The sequence below is a fragment of the Notothenia rossii genome (assembly GCF_949606895.1).
Source record: "Notothenia rossii genome assembly, chromosome: 6".
NCBI lineage: Eukaryota > Metazoa > Chordata > Actinopteri > Perciformes > Nototheniidae > Notothenia > Notothenia rossii.
Genome location: NC_136909.1, coordinates 47,864,392 through 47,881,395, shown reverse-complemented (window position 1 = coordinate 47,881,395; position 17,004 = coordinate 47,864,392). Strand labels below are relative to the sequence as shown.

Sequence of the window (17,004 nt, the reverse complement as noted above, 5' to 3'; positions counted from 1 at the left end):
CTGCCCACAGTGCCAAAACCACCAGTAACTGGTGTACTGACCATGGCATTACTGTCCTCGATTGGCCTGCAAATTCCCCTGACCTGAACCCCATAGAGAATATGTGGGGTATTGTGAAGAAGAAGCTGAAAGACACCAGACCCAACAATGCTAATGAGCTAAAGGCCGCTATTGAAGCATCCTGGGCATCCATAACACCTCAGCAATGCCACAGGCTGATTGCCTCCATGCCACGCCGCATTGATGCAGTAATCCGTGCAAAAGGATTCCCAACCAAGTACTGAGTGCATTAATGGACATTTTCAAATGTTTGATTCTGTTTTGCTGTTATAAATCTTTTTTTTTTACTTGGTCTGAGGAACTATTCTAATTTTTTGAGATAGGATTTTTGAGTTTTCTTAAGCTGTATGCCATAATCAGCAATATTAAAATAATAAAAGGCTTGCAATATTTCAGTTGATTTGTAATGAATCCAGAATGTATGACATTTTTGTTTTTTTAATTGCATTACAGAAAATAAAGAACTTTATCACAATATTCTAATTTTCTGAGACAGTCCTGTATATGGTCAAACTAGTTTGGCACTCTGCTTTACTAGCTAAATAAAACATTATACTTGTCACTCTTTTTCAGCAACTAGTGGCACTTTTGTCCGACTAGTAAGCCTCACTAGTGATGCCAGGAGCAGCACTTGTAGTATGGCAAGCCATTTGAGTATTTATTCCATTACCTATGGCAAGCCATTTGAGTATGTATTCCATATCCTTGATATCAGACAGCTATGGCAAGCCATTTGAGTATTTATTCAATTTCCTTGACATCAGACGGCAGTGGCCGACACTAGTTGGCTCTTTGATTTCACTTGTTAGATATATGGTCAAACTAGTTAGGCACTCTGCTTTACTATTTAAATAAAATATTACACTAGTCGCTCTTTTTCAGCAACTAGTGGCACTTTTTTCCGACTGGTTACCACGTATGCCTTACTAGTGACGCCAGGAACAGCACTAGTAACAACAAATTCCCAACTTGTAAGCTTTTTGATGAACTAGTGGCCCTCTGACCGTACTAGTGACGCTAAAAGTCTTACAAGTTAACTAGTGCGCTGCAAAAGCTCTGACATGTTAACTAGTTACACAAAAGAAGCACAACTAGTTAACTGGTGGCATACATTTGTCTGCACTAGTTAACAAGTAGCACCCATAATCACTCACTTGTTAACCAGTAAAGGCAAAAGGTTCACTAGTTAACGCCTCTTTTGACCTTACTAGTTAACTAGTGGGGCTCAAAATGTCTACAAGGTACCTAGTGAACCCTTTACTAGTTAACTAGTGAGATAAATTGAAATTCCACTAGTGAACTAGTGAGGCTTACAAAGTTCACTAGTAGTACTTGTTGATCCCTAATGTGCACTAGTCGCACTAGTCGCACATAAATGCTAATGAGGAGGAGGGGAAATAATGCATCAAGGTCTCCTATTGGCCCTAAGCTATAGAGCGCCACCCAGCCCAATTAGAATATTTAAGAGCTTAAATACACAAAAATATAAAACAAAAGTATTTTTGTTATTATGATCATATGACTGTATATCAAATTAGGTAAGAACATTGAAGACTTTCTTAAAATTTGAAAGGTGCTTGGATTAGAATTGCATTGTGATAACAGAGTGACATTATTGATGGATATCAATCAATCAATCAATCAATCAATCAATCAATCAATCAATGTTTATTTATATAGCCGAATATCACAAATGTTACATTTGTCTCAGTGGTCTTCACAGTGTGTACAGAATATCAGTATGACAATAGGACACCCTCTGTCCTTTGACCCTCACATCGTACAAGGAAAAACTTCCAGAGAAAACCCCACAGTTTAAAGGGAAAAATGTGAGAAACCTCAGGGAGAGCAACAGAGGAGGGATCCCTCTCCTAGGACGGACAGACGTGCAAATAGATGCCGTGTGTAAATCGAAAAGTAACACATTTACAACAAAGGTAGTCCAAATGTTTGGAAATGCATGTGTCTATAATAAGAAGATGAATCCACGAGAATGTCAGTAATCTTGTGGGAGCCATCAGGGAAGTAGTGTGATGAGAGTCAGGCAGGACCGCAGAGACAGGTTCAGCCACGACTCGAAGTCCAGGACTCAGATTCAGTGCTCAGGATAGAGGATCCAGGACACACGACCACAGCAACAGGATTAGCCTCGACTCAGAATCCCGGCATATATATGGACACAAAAAAGAGATTTGGGGGAAACTGGGTTAATCGGAACATGAGAGTACACAGGTACAAACAGCCAGAAAGACGGAGTAAGGTGCCCCCCCCCCCCCGACAGTCCAAGCCTATAGCAGCTAAACTAACGTGTCTACATACATGCACTCCCTTAGGATAGGTTGAGGGAAAAGGGTAGCAAGTAAGAAGTAGGAAACAGAGGTGGAGAGGCACACACAGGGAATAAGGTCTCCATTTGAACCTGAATTTGTCAGAGGTAGGAGTGGGTCAGTGACTACGTTCCACAATCCCCGGCCGGGCTAGGCGTTCTCTGCAACCTGTTACCTCTAATAAACCTCGAGAGGTCATAGAGGGGAAAGGTTTGGATAAAGTTTTAAATATAAGATCTAAGTTTTTAGGATTTAAGTAAAAGAGTAAGAACTAAAATGTATAGGCGAAGAGACACAACGTATCTACTTCAATGCACTCTTATTAGATTATTTTATTTTATCACTATAAGCTTTATCAAAAAGGAAGGTCTTAAGCGTACTCTTAAAAACGGATAGGCTGTCTGCCGCCCAAACACAAACTGGAAGCTGATTCCACAAATGTCTCTAGATAGAAAGAGGAAGTAACCCTCTGCGGATCACAGCTTTGAGAGATCGCCGTGACTTCCGTAAATATTAGTTTTGGCAAATATGGAGAGGTTGTTTATCATACAGATCTATTGTTATCCTGATTTTAAGATATGTCCAGTGACTGCGGTCAACTCAGCCGTCTCTCAAATTTGTTTGGTCAAATGAGCGTCTCTTCATTATTGAGTGCGTGATTAATGGCGTATTTACGGTTATCACCGAGAAGCGGCACTGACGCTGGTACAAGAATAAAATAATGCATGTTTTTGTGCTATATTTTTCTATACAAATATGTTTTACTATAACTTCTTAATAAAATTGGTACTGTTGGAATCAGTACTTGTTAGACTACTACCACAAGTACAATCAAGTACTTTTATCGTGTACTTTTTTAGTAATCCCCTGTCAAACTCCCCTCCAGAGTACAATAATGCATGTTTTCTGCCATCTTTGATGAGAGATAGAATTATTTTTTGCCATGAGTTCTCAGTGAAAGTCGTACTGCTGGACAGAGTACTACTTGGACTACAAGTACAATCAAGTTCTTTTATCCTGTACTTTTTAAGTAATACTCTGTCAAACTCCCCTCCTGAGTTCAATAATGAATGTATTCTGAGACCTGGTACAGGGACAACCACTTGGAGCTTAGTGCTCTCAAGACAGTGGAGGCTGTTGTGGACTTCAGGAAGAACGCAGCCCCACCCATCCCCATCACTCTGTTACGGCTTTCACACCAGCGCTTTTCCCTTTCTAGTTCCGAGCTAGAGCTTTTCTGGTTCAGCTTTGGTTTCCCTTTTCTGCTCCCGCTCTGTTCACACCACCCAGAGCCCGACTGGTGCAGCCGCTGCTGCGTCATGACGTCACCGTTTACATCGCTGATTTGCTCCCCAACGGCGCTCACAACAACAACGGGGGACTGCGTCGGGTCGATGATCGTGTTGCTTTTAATCATACGAAGTCAGATTAAATAAAATAACGACTTCTCCAACCTTATGCTTTTCTCCAGAGTGCCGTGGTTCATTGTTTATTCATGTGTTTCAGCGGCATTTACCGACCGCTGCAGTGCTGGCTGCTCTTCCACGGGAGTGTATTCTCCCGTTAGCTCCGGGTTAGCTAATACTTTAGAGCGGCCTCTCTAAAGTATTCACTGTCTGACTGTCACACAAGCAGCTGATACATATCCCCAATTCCCCTTAAGTGAATGTGTGTCAGTCTGAATTGACGCTGTTTGGCATCACAACGCTGTTATTAAAGTGTCTCTGGTATAAAACGGGTGATGTTAGCATAGCAACCGAAGGTAAACTGACTACTTGCTATTGCTATCCTATTGTGGCATAAGCCGTTTTCTACAGGCACATTTTACCGGCGTATTTTTCATTATGATTCTAGTTGTGATAGTCGGACACGACAACCTGCAGTGCAGCCCATGTATTGATTCCATCCGATAGCTGCTATAATACAAAACAAAATGTCTGCCTGCTCTCCACAATGATTGATAACAGTGAACGGATGGTCAAAGTAAGGTGCAAATAAACAGAATCACAAGAAGCCTGGTTAGTGTTGCCTGACTTTATAAAGTGTGTTTCTTTTTATAAATGTGTGGTTTAGGCTTGGGCGGTATGACGGTATTACGGTATACCAGGGTTCGGTGTACCACTTCTTTGGGAATGTTTAAGACGGGGTGAGTGAGTGTTGACATTTTTTAATCCTATGCAACTGGTTGATGGTTTTGTAGTCGAGGTCGGACGGTTTTAAAAACGAAAGCATTTACGTGCTAAACATTCACGCGAGTAATCCAATGAATCAAATGGAAATAAGGTTTTTAACACATGCACGGAATAATATTGCCAAACTAGTTAGTGAATATAGCAAACGTTATTCAATCAGTCAAGTATTTACTCCCGGAAAATGTGTATGTATGATGATATATTGTTAACTTAGCTCACAATGGAAACAACGTCGGACATCGACAAACGCGTCCTGTATCCGATCTCAAAATGTGCCATTTGCACAATGTGTCATGTATGCAGCCCTTGTTTTGCACTTGCGCGCACCTCGCGGCACTTTGCGAGCGTCGACCGGCTCGGGCTGCATTTTACACCGAACATATAATATACCGTTCGAAACATCTATTTGACGCCGAACGCCACCTCGCTCAAGTCGACCCAAGTCATATCGTCATATACCGTATACCACGGTATGATGTCAGCAAGGTGTGACGGTATGAAAAAAATGATACCGCCCAAGCATAGTGTGGTTGCCTTCTAGTCACTTTGCTCAGCACTACTGCTTGTAGGCAGGCATAACGAGACTCTTCAGTGGACCCATGTTCAGGGGAGGCGGGTTTAGTTTCCTGCACGCCTCGACGACGTAAGCGACGCCGCCTCTTAGCTCTGAAGCTCTTGCCTCTAGACCGACGATTTTTTGGAGCTGGAAGTGAACCGGATTCCGGAGCTAAGAGGCAGCGCCGCTGCGGTGTGAACAGGAAAAAACGGTACTTTTCAGGCTCCAGCTCCGAGCCGGAGCTGAAAACGCGTTGGTGTGAAAGGGGCATTTGTGACTCCCCAGTCACTGCTGTGCAGTCTTTCCGCTTCCTGGGCACCATCATCGCCCAGGAACTCAAGTGGGAGCAGAACATCAGCTCCCTCATCCAAAAAGCCCAGCAGAGGATGTTCTTCCTGAGGCAGCTGAAGAAATTCAACCTGCCACAGACGATGATGATGATGATGATGAACTTCTATTCCTCCATCATTGAGTCAATCCTCACCTCCTCCATCACCATCTGGTACGCTGCAGCCACAGCCAAGGATAAGGGCAGGCTACAGCGTGTCATCAGCTCTGCAGAGAGGGTGTCTGCCATCCCTCCATGACCTGCACGCCTCCAGGACCCTGAGGCTGGAAGATAGTGGCCGACCCCTCCCACCCTGGACACAAACTGTTCACCCCCCTCCCCTCTGGCAGGAGGCTGCGCTCCATCAGGACCAAAACCTCTCTCCATCAGGACCAGAACCTCTCTCCATCAGGACAAAAACCTCTCTCCATCAGGACCAAAACCTCTCTCCATCAGGACCAGAACCTCTCTCCATCAGGACAAAAACCTCTCTCCATCAGGACCAAAACCTCTCTCCATCAGGACCAGGACCTCTCTCCATCAGGAACAGAACCTCTCTCCATCAGGACCAAAACCTCTCTCCATCAGGACCAGGACCTCTCTCCATCAGGACCAGAACCTCTCTCCATCAGGACCAGGACCTCTCTCCATCAGGACCAGGACCTCTCTCCATCAGGAACAGAACCTCTCTCCATCAGGACCAACACCTCTCTCCATCAGGACCAGAACCGCTCTCCATCAGGACCAGTCACTGTCTTCAGCCTCCAGCACACTTTCCCTGTACAATGCTCATTCCCCATGATCAAAAAACGATCCCTGTATAGTCTGAGTACCAATGACCTCATATTATGTCTCTCATTAAAGTTACATCACCCATTATAACAATAGTCTTTCCTTTATTCTCTTGTCTCTTCTCTTGACTGAATTACAATAGTCCTGTCTTTAACAAAATGTAAAGTCCTTCTACTGTACCTTTTGAAGACTCCAAAACAGGCATTATAGTGTATGTGTTTGGAGAAATGACACAACAAATGGCCCAGATTTGTACTATAGAAACTTGAAATCTTGTAGTGCATGACAACATACTAATTGGCTTAGCCTTCCAGGTTATATAGGCTTTGTTTTGCAATATTTATTCAAAGGTCACTTCTTATTTAAAATATAAAATGTCAGAGGATAAATACAAGCAATCATAATACTGCCTTCATCAAGAGTCATTGAAGCCCAATACAAATTGATCCTCCTAGTAAAAGCTTTTCATCTGTATTAATACAGTTGACATGTTTTCAAAATGAAATTAAGGGATTATCTGTAATGAGCATGATCAAATACATCTTCATTCTGCTGTGTTTTATTTCAAAAGTTTTCAGAAAGATTAAATCAATGATATATAAAGATCTTAAAATCAACATTATTATTAACTTCAACTAAAGTACATTTTAATAGCGTGCACAAATGTGTTAATTGCCATGCACCTGATGTTTGATACTGTTTACGTTCAATTTCAGCTATTTTGGGCAAAAATCTTAGACTGACTAAACAATTTTTTATGATTTGCTTTGATTTAGTTTTTTGGAGAAATCATTGAAAAGGTAAAACTTGAAAAAATGTTGTTTTTAAATGTTTGCACACAACATTATTTACTTTTGAACCGATCTTGACTGTTCTACTTCCTTGATGCCTTGGAAATATATCCAGCCTGTTGTTCAACATGCACATGTTCTATACAAGTATATATAAGAATAACATGAACAAGTTAATTTTCTCTCTCTTCTCTTTTAATAACACAATCAAATCATCTTTAATTTTCCCATGACCTTCACTCCCAAACTAATTTTTGTTATGGTTTGCATTTTATACTTGTATCCAGTTTGGACAGATATGTTTGGGAAAAAAAGCTCCTTTAATGGCATAATGGGTAATTATGTATACCCTGCTAAGTCAGTAGTATTTTAGTTACATTTATTTTATACATTTAAGGAAAAAGCAAACTCAATAGTGGAGCAAACATTTGACGATATCATGTATTCTTAAACCTCCTGTTGTCCTGAGATTAACTTGAAACCCTTTATTCTTTAGGGTCATTTGACCCCAGCATTTTGAGCCTCAAGAACATTTATCATATTCAAAATGTATGTTTCAGGTTATTCATTTGAATACAACATTAAGCCAATGCCCCCCCACCCAACCCATTATACAGTACATCCAGAATTCCTATTATGTGAAGTTTGAAACATATATGACCTGCTCCATCGACATCAGTCGCATTGACCTGAAGACACATTTTGAGATACACTGTTGGAAAGAAGAGACTCCTAGCTTTCTAATGATAACAGGATTGTTTTTGTACTCCAAGTGGTTGTCCCTGTACCAGGTCTATAGCAGAATACATTAATTATTGTACTCTGGAGGGGAGTTTGACAGGGTATTACTCAAAGGGTACACAATAAAAGTACTTGATTGTACTTGGTAGTAGTCCAAGTAGTACTGAATCCAACAGTACCAATTTTATTAAGAACTTATGGCAACAAATGATGTTATCCTACATCAAATATCATTGATCGATTGATCAAATATAGCATAAACTCTTGTATCCTACTACCGTCAGCGCCGCTTCTCGGCGATTACCGTAAAGACGCTATTAATCGCGCACTCAAAAATGAAGCGCTGCTCATTTGACCAAGCAAATGCAACAGACGACTGAGTTGACCGCAGTGTCCAGTGTTTCTGCGTTATTCATTTCATGAGCACCGCTTATAAAATGTCCCACGATCACTTCCTCTACTTTTGTGTCTCGAGTGCTGGTGTTCTCACACTCAAGCATACGCACACTCGAACCAACACACACACACACACACACACACACACACACACACACACACACACACACACACACACACACAACACACACACACACACACACACACACACACAAAGCGGAGCAAAGCAGAAGCAGAAACATGTATTTTTCTAGGCAAAACACACACTGACTGTCTTCCCACGGACAATATGTTAACAGTAGGCACTAAATACCCGACTGATGCACCACATCGCAGGAGAACGCCCCCTCAGGCTCTCCCTCACAGAGCTGAACTGACCAATCAGAGTCTGTGTCCCGCCTGCTTCATTTGCATTTGGCTCACTGGTGAACGTGTATGGCCTTCACGTTCACTAGTGAACCATATGAACGGCAACTAGTTAACTAGTGGATACACAGGGGCGGACTGGCCATCGGGACGTTCGGGACGAATCCCGATTGGCCGGTACTTAAGTAGGCCGGTCGGACGATGTGGGCAGGCCGGTAAGGGCTCGACATTATAAATGGCCCGCTGGCCCGGAAGCACTATTTAGACACCCCGGGCCAGCATAACGTACTTTCCACTTGCCCGCTCGGGCCACTAAAAATATTGCTTTAAAAAAAAAAATTGTCCTGTAGTATTGGTATTTTGACTAGCAATTTTGTTAAATTGTTTCGTTTATTAACGCTAGAACATAGCGTTCCGTAAGTCGGTTGTCGTTGTTGGGTGAAAAGCAAACAGCTGTTTGCTGCGGAGCACAGCGCGAGCAGACTCCCGTGAACAGGAGCGCGCTCCTTCACTACAGACTATCGCGCCACCTTACCATTCGCCAACATTTTTTTAATACCAGCGGTAACCGGCCCAAAAATCTTCAAATAAAAAAAAAGTCACCGGAGGAGTTAAAGGACAGTGACAGGGAGCATGAGAAGAAGAGGGAGAGAAAGTTTCAGCCAGCTTGATCGAGGGAGTTGGCTTCTAGTGGTGCAGTGACGCGTCCTAAAACCCTTTTATAATCTATCGATTAGATTTATGATTAGAAAATTATAAAAGTAGGGTAGACATGTCATGTGGAGATTATCCGGCTGGCTGAACAAAACGTGCATTTATCAAACAGGTTTGTTTTCAACAGACCTTATTTCCAGCTATTTTCCAAAACCGTGAGGAGAAATCCCATTGCTTTTTGTCGAGGGAACCAGCAGCTTACTTCCTGGTTTTAGGACGCGTCACTGGCTGCACCTCTCTGATGCCAATATAAACAAGGTCTTCTGTCGGCTCTGTACATCAATGCCGATCTATGCTGACAAGTAAGTGAAGAGTAGACAATATAAAGGTATTGGTGAAATGTGCCAGCAGTTTAGGATAATGAAGGTTCTAATCAAATCAATTACATAGCCATTACATGTCTAACTCCTAATGACAGGAAGGCAGAAAGTGCATTATACAAATAATACTCATAATAATAGCAGACATTTTTAAACAATGACCACAATATCATTATTTTAATAAACCAAATATGAACAATTGAGGAAAATTAGGAAGAACTGATGATTCAAATGTTGTAGTAGGCTACAAGTAGTAATGTAGTTAGTGCATAAATTACTATTGCAACAAATGTGTTCATTTTATTCATTATTAGTCGATTTTTTTTTTTGGACGAATACTCCGGGCCAGTGGTTACAATGGTGGGGCCAGTGAAAATACAATTCCACCGGCCCCGTCGACAATTTACTAGCGGTATTTACTTGCGGTACCGCGGTGGGCCGGCGGTACCGAAGTGGGCCGGTCGAGAGTCCCGGGCTGATTTGTAGTCCCAGTCCGTCCCTGTGGATACATATTGCAGCTTACACGTTAACTAGTGAAGGCAAGATGTTCACTAGTCAACTAGTTGAAGCCTGTTTTGGTCTTACAAGCTGACTAGTGAGTGAGGCTCACAATGTGCACTAGTTAACTAGTGAGGGCCAAATTGTCCACTAGATGCACTAGTATAATTGTTTTTACCTTACTAGTTAACTAGTTACACACACTTTATTTCACTAGTTAACTAGTGAAGCCTTAGAGGAGTCACTAGTAAACTAGTGACACAGATGTTTTTCTTACTAGTTAACTAGTGGAGGGTATTTTTTCTCACTTGTCAGGTTCTGTTATAAACATGTTAGACTTTGACCTTTCATGTTACACATTTTTCTTACATGTAAGGCCTTTCCTTCAACTAGTTTGGCTTTTTTCGCACTAGTGAGCAACTGTATGCAACTAGTTAGCTATTGATTTAACATGTATGGCTTTTTCCAAAACTAGTGAATATTTTGAGCCCACTAGTTGTGGTTTTCTTCTCACTAGTTCAACACAACGACTTACTAGTTAACCTGCACTACAGCAAAAGTACTCTCCGTCGGGACTTCCTGCAACAACACCACGCCGTTATCTTGATTCTGATTGGCCAGAAGTCATTATCAAAGATGTTCTATTGAGAAGACGATCACTACGTGACAAAAGTTTTCAAAACCGTTTCTGGTCTTCGGTATTTCGAGACAAGTGGCAACTGAAATCAATCTTACTAACTGCTGTCTGTGCAATTCTCGGCGCGAGTTGGCGGACTTTATTTTGCTTACTTTAACATCATTTTTCATGGTGGGGCTAAGCCATTTCTTGGTATGGGTGTAGCCTACCCCAGCCATACCCTGGCGTTGCCACTGGTGGGATGTATGGGGTGAGCCATTCTGCACATGCGTTAAATGCGTTGAATATTTTAACGCAATTAATTCAAAAAAATTAAATACCGCCGTTAACGCGATAATTTTGACAGCATTAATATATATATATATATATATATATAGCCTGCATGACATCTGGAATTTACCAAACTGGATGGAATCTGTTTTTATTGCTTAAAAAATGTTTGTGTGTGTGTGTGTTTGTGTGACAATTATGCTACCTGTATGCTACCGGCTGTGCTTACCTGTATATTTCTGTGGTCCCTAGGCATAGAGGGCCTAGTAACAGGGCTAATTGGGTGTAAAGGGATGTGTGTGTGTGTGTGTGTGTGTGTGTGTGTGTGTGTGTGTGTGTGTGTGTGTGTGTGTGTGTGTGTGTGTGTGTGTGTGTGTGTGTGTACGTGTGTATTGAGCCTCTACAGCATCAGCTGCACCTTATACGGCTGCCTGATTAAGCTGTGTAATCTCCTGCATGAAATAACAGCTGACCAGCTCCCCTGGGTTGGGGCCACACACACACACACACACACACACTCACACACACACACACACACACACACACACACACACACCTGTGCTGTGGCCATGACAGCAGGCACCTTCGGTCCCAGAGGAGGTCCTCTCCCTCACACACCTGGTACATACACCTCCCTGTCTCAGAGGTGAAGCCTCTCTACAGAAAAGCAGTTGAACAAACCCGCCGTGTGTTTTGTTCCTCAGAAGGTTTTGGAATCACAGCTGTGAGTGTGGGAAAATAGATCACCAAATTGATCTGGACATATTTGACATTAATCTTTGCACTTATCCTCAGAAATGTGTCAATTTTGTGTGTTTTTTCACTCAATAGTGGAGTAGTTAACAATCTGTACCCACCTGTAGTTGTGTATGTGTGTGTTCGTAAGCAACCTCTGCTGGAATATGGCCTGCTAAATGCTGTGCACACTATATAATGCTCTAAAAAACCTGTGCACTTCTTTAAGGCTCTGTTGTATTGAGGACAGTATCCAGCTGTGGAGAGTAATTGAATCCATGTCCTGCAGGCGGTGCTGTACTCAGGTCAATCTGTGAGGTTGTTGTCTGTTACTATTCAAATCTCTACATTTCAGAGAGAATCCTGCTTCTTCTCTTCATTTATCTTTTATCCACAGTGTGCATACTTAAATAATAATATCCAATGATGAGCGGACAAAATATGATGTATTGTTATCAACTTACATCGAATTTTCCATATAATGAAATTCTTGAATTAAAAAAATGTTGGATATGAGCATGCTAGTTTGTTCCTGTATGTATCCTTTAATGTGGTGTGTTGAAATTGTAGTATTTATAACTTAACTAATATTATGATTATGTTAGCCTTATATTTTACATTTTAATAAATATTATCCCTTAAATGTCTATTTTATTTTCAATGTATTTACAGTTTAAATGGTACTGGTTATTACATGTTATTTCTATTATCTAATTGATTTCATGTCAATTTATATACGTTTTGCTTGTAATTATGTATTTACCTTTTTTTTACATCACATTTTTCATGCAATGTGTTCATTCTGCGACAATTGGGAACCATGTATGATGTTTTCACGATATTGCAACATCCTTATTCCTTGAAATCACTGTGTAGTATACATTAAGACCCCTCTCTTCTGTGCACAATGAAATGGTATGACACACTTAAACATCAATGATTTAATCGATGTATGCACTGTGTTGTGGATGAACCAACTGTCATTATTATCCCTTCTAGTGACTTAACCTTAACCAAATGTATTCCCCAGGGACTTCAAATCTTCTCGTCTACAGGGCAAACATGTAAGCTTGTGGACTCTCTCAACGTTGAGAAGCCTCACACAGAAGGTGCCTCTCATGTACAGCACATTCTGTCTCTGTGCTGGTAACCAGGTTGGTACTCTTAGAATAATCAGAGGAGTTTTAATTTAAACAATAAATGTCAGCAAAATATTAAGAAATACATTTTTGTTCAACACAGGTAACTCTGCTGCCGAGAGTCCGCTGTACAGGTTATTATCCTGGAAGTCTTTGTATTTTGCAGATTATTCGTAGATGATTCAAACATTACGGCATGTACAACTCCACTGGAGGTATCTGGAGGATGCAGACACACACCCCACACACACACGTCTCTAATAACTCCCCCCCACGGCAGTGTGCTGTGGGAGCTGGTCAGCGGCGTCAGTCAATTGATTGAGCACAGAGGAGGAGGAGGAGAAGGAGGAAGGAGCCGCAGGCCATGAGCAGCAGAGGAGGTGAAGACCTATTGGAAATCAGTGCACCGTGAGCATTTCTGCCCCACATGGGCGAAACACACGCTCAGACAGCAGCCACAGTGAGCTCCACACTGTCAGACTCACTCTGCCTTCTCCTAAGCCAGGGGTCTGCAACCTTTTTGACCAAAAGAGCCATTTTGCTGCTTTTTCCCAAAAAAAAATGTGTCTGGAGCCGCAAAACATATTTCATAGCTTGATAGCTTATAAAGTTGTATTTATTGTTATATCAGACAAAAACTACATTTTTTTTTGCATTTATTAGGCTATTTATTAAATTATATAAAACTGTTAACCTCTAATAAGAGACAAAGAACTCCTATAAGGAGAATTAAAATTAATACACAGGCCTACTTTAAAATAAATTAAACACAGCACTTGGGGAGTCCTCTGCACATTTGAAGGAAAAAAAATATTATTAAAATGGGCCCACTTTGAAAAAAATAAAACATATAGCTGCACCCTAAAAATAGTTAAAGGTAGGTTAGGTAAGAATGGAGAAACCAGCTCGAGTGCGCTAGAATTTGAAAATACACAACCGGAAAAAATATGCCTCTTCCTTCAGACTTCCTCACAGAGCCCCTCCTCCAACACACGAACGCGCGCATGACCAATGAGGCCACGAGATAAATTTGTGCACAGATGGAAGGCTGACAGGCAGGTAGGCCATCCAGTTATTTTAGCCGGGCCGGCTCAGATGATTGGTCGTGCTTTTTACAGCGCTACGGCTTCCAGAGATACATTTTTGTATGTATTTATTGTCAAAGCATTTGATATATTCATTGCTATCGGGATGTTAAGAGCATTCCATGGAATATAACAAAAAGTGTTTTCTCAAATAAATTACATACCCCATTGAATTATGACCTATGATTATGACTGAAGATCGTCAGCTGTCTTCCTCTCCGTGTTGTTCCCGTTGTTCCTCGATACGTAAAGGCTGCAGTGCAGCACCTTTGAAAACTTCTCTCTACATATCAAACATACCGGTAAACCAGCATCGTTTGCTGTGAAAGCATATAACTCTGTCCACACAGAATTAAATCCTGTGTTTCTCCTGTACTGTTCTTTGATTTATCCATTCGCTCATCGAGCCGGGGGTAAGGTTATTCACCCGCAGGAAAAGGCGCTCGTGCGGGACCTATAGCAGGATGTGACGCATATTTTAGTTGACCTCATTAAAACCGTTTTGTTTTTTATTTATGTGTCACAGTATCACCTCAAAATACAAGATACGAAACATTTTCAACCATGCAACAAAATATAAATAGTCCTACAAATACTTTTATTTTATTTCCTTCCTATTTTTGTCTAAGCTCAAGGGAGCCAGAGCAGAGGGCTTAAAGGGCCGCATGCGGCCCGTGGGCCGCGGGTTGCCAACCCCTGTCCTAAGCCATCAATAAGACGCAGACCCAGCTGACACCTTTACATGGCTGCAGACCATTCCTCACACCAAATCAGAAGCAGGTTTATTGCCAAGAAGGTTAACACACACAAGGAATTTGCCTTGGTGCATTACATTGGACATCATGCCAACGGTATCTTGTTCTATTTCATATTGTAAATCCTGCTCAACATGTTGCATGTTTCTGCTCCACACTTTCTCTTTTTAAACCTGCACAGCTCTACACTTTGAATATATATTATTTTGTCCTATTTTATTATATTTGACTGTACTCAGTTCCTCACATAATTATATTTTGTGTAAATATTGTCTTAATTTTGTCTTTGTGCAATAGCCTTAAAATCGTTTCTAATACAGTATAGCTTTTATAATAGTACTAGTCAAATAAATGTTGCTACGTATTCTCGTTTCTGTGTCTTTGTATGTGTTAAATATAATAAAATCAAATATATGCAGTATTGTAATGACAAGTGGAAAGCCGTGAAGATATAAGAGGTAGCTTTTGTGTACAATGTATAACAATTCGGAGGGTTGTGCAGGACTGACTGTATTCAAATCTAAGATCATAATACCATTTCATTTCTTTCCCTTTCTGCAAGTCCGAGCACTGGGAAAAGCCGTATATAAATGCTCTGTATTATTATTAGTCGTTGAACTGATGATACATTTTTGAAGCGATGATAATTAACAAGCAGACAGGAAAAACAAGCTTAAATCCGAAGATATATGATTGAATAAAACATCATATGTGATTTTATTGTAGTTTAAAGAGTTCAATATTGCGGTGCAGACTTAATCTTATGTTGTTTTACAATCTCAACCTCTCAATGAATCAATTTTAAGAAGAAAAACTAAAAGATTAGATTCCACTTTTTAATCATTGCACATACAGTAGTACAATACAAGGGGGTGAGCCCATGATTCTATTCAGTCTGATTTGCTGTTATTCAGTTGATGATTTTATGTAGGGAGGGACTTTAGACTAACATGTTGGATTCACAAAAAAGGATGTAAACATGGGTCATGTCCTTTAACAGTCTTGTTCGCTTCTTATTAACATCGGACCAGTGGGAGGCCAGTGACAATCAAGCATTAATATCACTATTAATATCATGTGACCAAAATAGACCTGGCATAGGAAATACTGGCATTTTAAAATTGGCTGATTGCCGATGTTTTGTGTCATGTTCACTTTCATCATATTATTGCAGAGTCTGGTCTGGTTTGATCAGAGTCTCGTTTTCACACCCTGGCCTGTGTGTGCATATCATGTTAAAAATGGAAAAAGACCTGCAACCCTCTTTCAGTCCCAGGGAGGATCCAATTCTGTAGATAAAAGACAATAAACATTCCCCCGCTCCAAACAACATCTCCAAAGTTATATTGCTGTGGTTAATTAGAGCCTATTTATAGCCTTGTGGTGGTGTGGTGGGGGGGTCTGCAGTACCAGGCGGGGCCTCTAGATGCCAGTGTGGTGTCAGTAACTGTGTGCCTGGAGAGGAGGGGGGTTGGTGATGAAAGCGACTGAGCTGGCTGAAGGCGAGGAGGAACTGATGTTCAGAGGCGTAAAAGCGACTGGAATCTTTTCTTTTCTTCCTCTCTCTGTTGTCCAGGTCCAGCCTGTTTTCCAGTGTGTGATGGAGGTATACCATGGTGTGGCAGACTTGTAGGCTGCCTAATTAATGGTCCAGAGCCTAGGAGGGGGGTGTGTGTGTGTGTGTGTGTGTGTGTGTGTGTGTGTGTGTGTGTGTGTGTGTGTGTGTGTGTGTGTGTGTGTGTGTGTGTGTGTGTGTGTGTGTGTGTGTGTGTGTGTGTGTGTGTGTGTGTGTGTGTGTGTGTGTGTGTGTGTGTGTGTGTGTGTGTGTGTGTGTGTGTGTGTGTGTGTGTGTGTGTGGTAGAGTGAGAAATTGTGTATATTTGCACTTCCAGTCGTATGTCACTGTGTGACTGTGCACGCACAAGCTTTAGAGGGGTGTATCTGTTTATGCGTGTGTGTTACCCCCCCCCCCCCCTTACCCCTGGGGGCTGAAGCAGACTGCAGGGGCTGGTACAGGAACAGAGCTGGGATCATGGAGGCAGCACTGCAGGCATCTGCCCCCAGGAAGCAGCACCAGCCCCGCGCAGCTGGCACTGAGGCCTTCATGAGCCAGGAAATGGCACACCTCCCCGATTATCCCCCACACTCCCCCACCCCCTCAATCAGACACACGCCTCACACACCCTCTGCACACTGTTCATCAAACAAGCTAAAATCATTGATGCCTTTAGGAAAAATTTAATAAAATGCTCTATTACAAAGAGATTTCATTTTGTCTGTCGCATTCTTTTTTAATATTTAG

The 17,004-nt window shown here is 41.6% G+C and overlaps 1 long non-coding RNA gene across 2 annotated transcripts in view; it reads left to right on the top strand.

Moving 5' to 3' along the window:
• Positions 1 to 15,200, top strand: part of LOC307042761 — a 48,938-nt gene extending 33,738 nt beyond the window's left edge. The window contains exons 2-3 of one of the 2 annotated variants that reach the window (XR_013809233.1): positions 12,754 to 12,877; positions 12,966 to 15,200. This is a non-coding gene — a long non-coding RNA (uncharacterized lncRNA). Of the gene's footprint in view, positions 1 to 12,753 lie in introns of both variants that reach the window. The other variant, XR_013809234.1, reaches the window with a different exon arrangement.
• Positions 15,201 to 17,004: the final 1,804 nt, after the last annotated feature.